This window comes from Arachis duranensis, chromosome 3, assembly GCF_000817695.3.
Source record: "Arachis duranensis cultivar V14167 chromosome 3, aradu.V14167.gnm2.J7QH, whole genome shotgun sequence".
NCBI classification, from domain to species: domain Eukaryota; kingdom Viridiplantae; phylum Streptophyta; class Magnoliopsida; order Fabales; family Fabaceae; genus Arachis; species Arachis duranensis.
In genome coordinates this window covers 134424622-134428301 of record NC_029774.3, presented here as the reverse complement: position 1 = coordinate 134428301, position 3680 = coordinate 134424622, and the positions used below count along the sequence as shown (strand labels likewise).

General features: G+C 35.1%; 1 pseudogene; it reads right to left on the bottom strand.

Moving 5' to 3' along the window:
- Window positions 1-1819: 1819 nt before the first annotated feature.
- Window positions 1820-3130, bottom strand: LOC107482152 (thioredoxin-like fold domain-containing protein MRL7 homolog, chloroplastic; annotated as a pseudogene).
- Between the last annotated feature and the right edge of the window lie 550 nt (window positions 3131-3680).

Genomic DNA, 3680 nt, shown 5'->3' with positions numbered 1-3680 from the left:
TGGAACAACTTAGTTTGAGACAACGAAACACGATCCAGACAACTTAATACATATTTTAGAGGAGAATCGAGGTGGGTAGCGTTGGCGAGAGTGGCTAGAGGGGTTGTCAAAAGATGTTGTAGGGGATAGAGAAGAGAGAGGAGAATGGAGGAGAGAGAAGGTTGTTCTCGAAAGTGAGGGGAGAGGGTTACGCATTTTTAGGTTTACCGGCGAATTTATTGGCGGATAAATCCGACAGTAATGCATTGCATATGACTAGAACGCAACGTTTCACTAATTGAGATTTACCGGCAAATAAATTCACGGTAAATCCCACAATAATTTTAGCGTCAATTTTTTTTCTCATTATTACAGACGAATTTACCGTCGAAATATCAAATCTAACGATAACCTTTTTATCTAAAGAATATATTGTCAAATCTGCCGATAAACGTGACGCTAATGTCCGACGCTAAATTCAACGATATTTAGTGTTTTTCTTGTAATGTGTGACCAATCATAAAAGCTCAACTAAACATCCGTACTTCATAAGTGTAAAAGCGTGAAGGGTAATTTAGAGTTTCACAAAATTAGGTTAGGTGAATTCCATGTTGGTGCTCCACACGAGGATCTGTGGCTATGAATCCATGTGAGATGCATGCAACTTGTAGAAGTAGTTGCCCTCTTGCATGCTGTGAATGTTATATGACCTACCGAAGCAAAACACTGTCCCCATATAATAAAGAAATAATAATATATAAATTACCAAACTCTCCATTTTGTATTCGTCGCTCTTAAGGTGATTATTACATTAAAAATGTCTCTTTCATGCCTCCGTTATTTTGCAAAATTTCCGTGGTTGATAAAAACAAGACAGCAGTAGCTATATGGCAGAAGATACGTCATTTGTAACCATATTTTGTAGAAAATACTATCATAATATAAAGCATGCTTTTAAATATTATCATGCATTTACGAAGACAACAGAAAGCTATCGCTTTCGAAAGCTGTTTATATCAAGGAAATTGTTTCATAATTCATATTCAGTTATTCAGAGACATCAGCACCAAATATCGATCTAGATAGGTGTTACAACTTGCAAAGCACTGCAACACCAATGATCTAGATCTAATGAATAACAATCATAATGTCCTTTTTCATTTAATTGTTGAAGACAAAATCTCAAATATTAAGATATTCAATACTTCTTTTACTTTGTTATCTAAATCTATATAAATAATGAATGGTGAGAAAAAGGTTATTAAAAAGTATATGGTGTTGCTCTCTAAACTAGCGTATATAAGAAAGGAAAATAATATTTGCTTCCTGTAAAGTGTAAAGGAGAGCGCTATATATATGGAATACAAATGATAATGACTATGGCTAATAAATAAGACCACAGAATATTCTGTGACCAATGGGGTATTTTATTCTTTGAAAAAGAAATCTTTTTATTCAGAAAATAAAAGGCAATTTTCTTCTGACTTTTTTTTTTTGAGAAAAAGAATCATTCTTAGGAATTAAATATTTCATATAATTTCCCAATTTATGCATATGATTATGACATGAAAAAAGGGGTACGAGTGTATTATGGGAGTAACAGTAAACCCTATAAAAAAAGAAAACGATGTAGTGAGAAACTCCTTTTTTTAGAAAGTGAAATGGTCAATGCAAACTAGTGTGTTTAATATTTTGAAAACATCTACTATATATAACACAATGCAAATTTGACTACACAAAATTGTTATGGAAAAAGAGTTCTAATTTTGATCCGTTGGAAAATATATACACAAACTCACCTTAGTTATTTACTTTTCCTTAATACAAGATCACAGTGAAACAAATGTTGCGGCATATTTGGTTGTACGCATCACAACAAAGACAATATTTTAGTTGATAAGGGCTACATGACATTTCTGAAATTTGATTAAAAACGAAAACGTGGCAAAGCCTTGTTGTCAATCCAGGCAGGCTTTCTTTGCATTGTAATAGAAAAATGCCATCTTCTGAACTAGCTCATCGGCATTTCTCACTTCTGCAATGGCATCGGAAGCAGTGTTTCATTGTGAAAAAGAAAAACTAAAACAACGAGAATGCTGTCTTGGAACGAAGCTAACCAAACAAATACTATGTGAGTATGTGGCCTAGTATATTCAGAGAGATATGTTATTTGTATCCGTTCATGCATCATACATGAAATGAGGTATATATCTGCTCAATGTACTAGGTAAAATGAATGTACAATACTTCTCTGTTTAAAATGAGACTAGAAAGAGCAGCAATCTCACCTTTCTTCCTGTACACTACTCCGTGTCCCCGCAAAAACAAAATTTGAGGACATCCTTTAACTTTCAGGGCATATGCCAAGTCTCTCTTGATGTTAATGTCAATCTTAACAGCCTATAAACAGAAAATTCAAGGCATTATATGAATTGCAGTTTAAGGCTTCTAGCAAGTTTGAGGTTTGGCTATAAGAAAAAAGATTGACTATACCCGAGGAGGTAACCGATCTTTGGCGTTCCAATATACCTTGATTGCTTCCTCCAGCTCTTTCAAAAGTTTCCAGTTATCACTTGCTATGTGGAATAACAATTTCAAACACCAAAGGCTGGTTTTTGTGCCTTTTTTTTATTAATATTAGTGAATGAAAATATACTATATTATTTAGAATAGGGGAGTTTACCTGTTATAACGTTTAAATACAAGGATAATTAATGGGCTGGGATGGAAAGCAAAATTCTCCCACTCCAAACAGTTGATCTCCTGCACCCAGTAATCATCAGTTTTCACTTTCTTCCTCAATCACCATATTCTTTACCCTGTCATTGTCATCTTCATCATCTTCCTCTTCTTCATTGTCCTTCTTCAACTCCTCTTCACCACCATCATCATCATCATCATCATCACTGCTTTCGGATTCATAATTGCCATGGACGCTATCCTTCATTATGTTTTCCTGATCCTCCAAAACATCTTATTTTTGCTGCCGAATTATTTCAAATGCGCGTTCAAACGAACCATGTATGTAATCTTCCACTGCCATTGCTTCGCTTCTACGACCATGCCTTGGCTTCCTTGGAATTATTGTAGGGAAGGCATCAGCAGAACCTATTTCACCAATGCCAGATGCCACATCTTTTGAAGACTGCATTCTTGCCTTAGGCCTAACTCTTTTGTTAGAGTCAGGTTTAGGTTCAGAATCATATTCAGTATTTGAAGGAGATTCTCCTGAAGCATATCAAGAAAACTACTTCAGAGTGCAATGGGTAGATATAGGGGAATGAAACAAGAATCCCAAATGAACAATGGCATGAGTAGATTCTAAACTAGAATTCTGAACATTAACTGATGAGAATGAACGCAAACAATCATCCATTTTTGTGGTGCAAAAAGGAGAAGGGCATCTAGGAAGGACAGTAGTTTGGAGATATAGCATTTTGATTACTTCGTTGTGAAGCAACCAATCAAACAGGACACAAGGTTGTCAATAATAACACATATTTTAAGCTTCTGTCTGCCTGCTTCTGCTTAGCCTGGTGTCAAAGAAGAAAAGGAGAAGGGCATCACTATTATAGTTCATAAAAACAAAGGCTTTAGCTGCGTTTAATGCATGACCAGACAAAGAGAACAGAACTTGTTAAAATCACAAAATTCCAAGAACTTTTCACCAAGTGAAACAGAATTAAACAAACATGAGTACG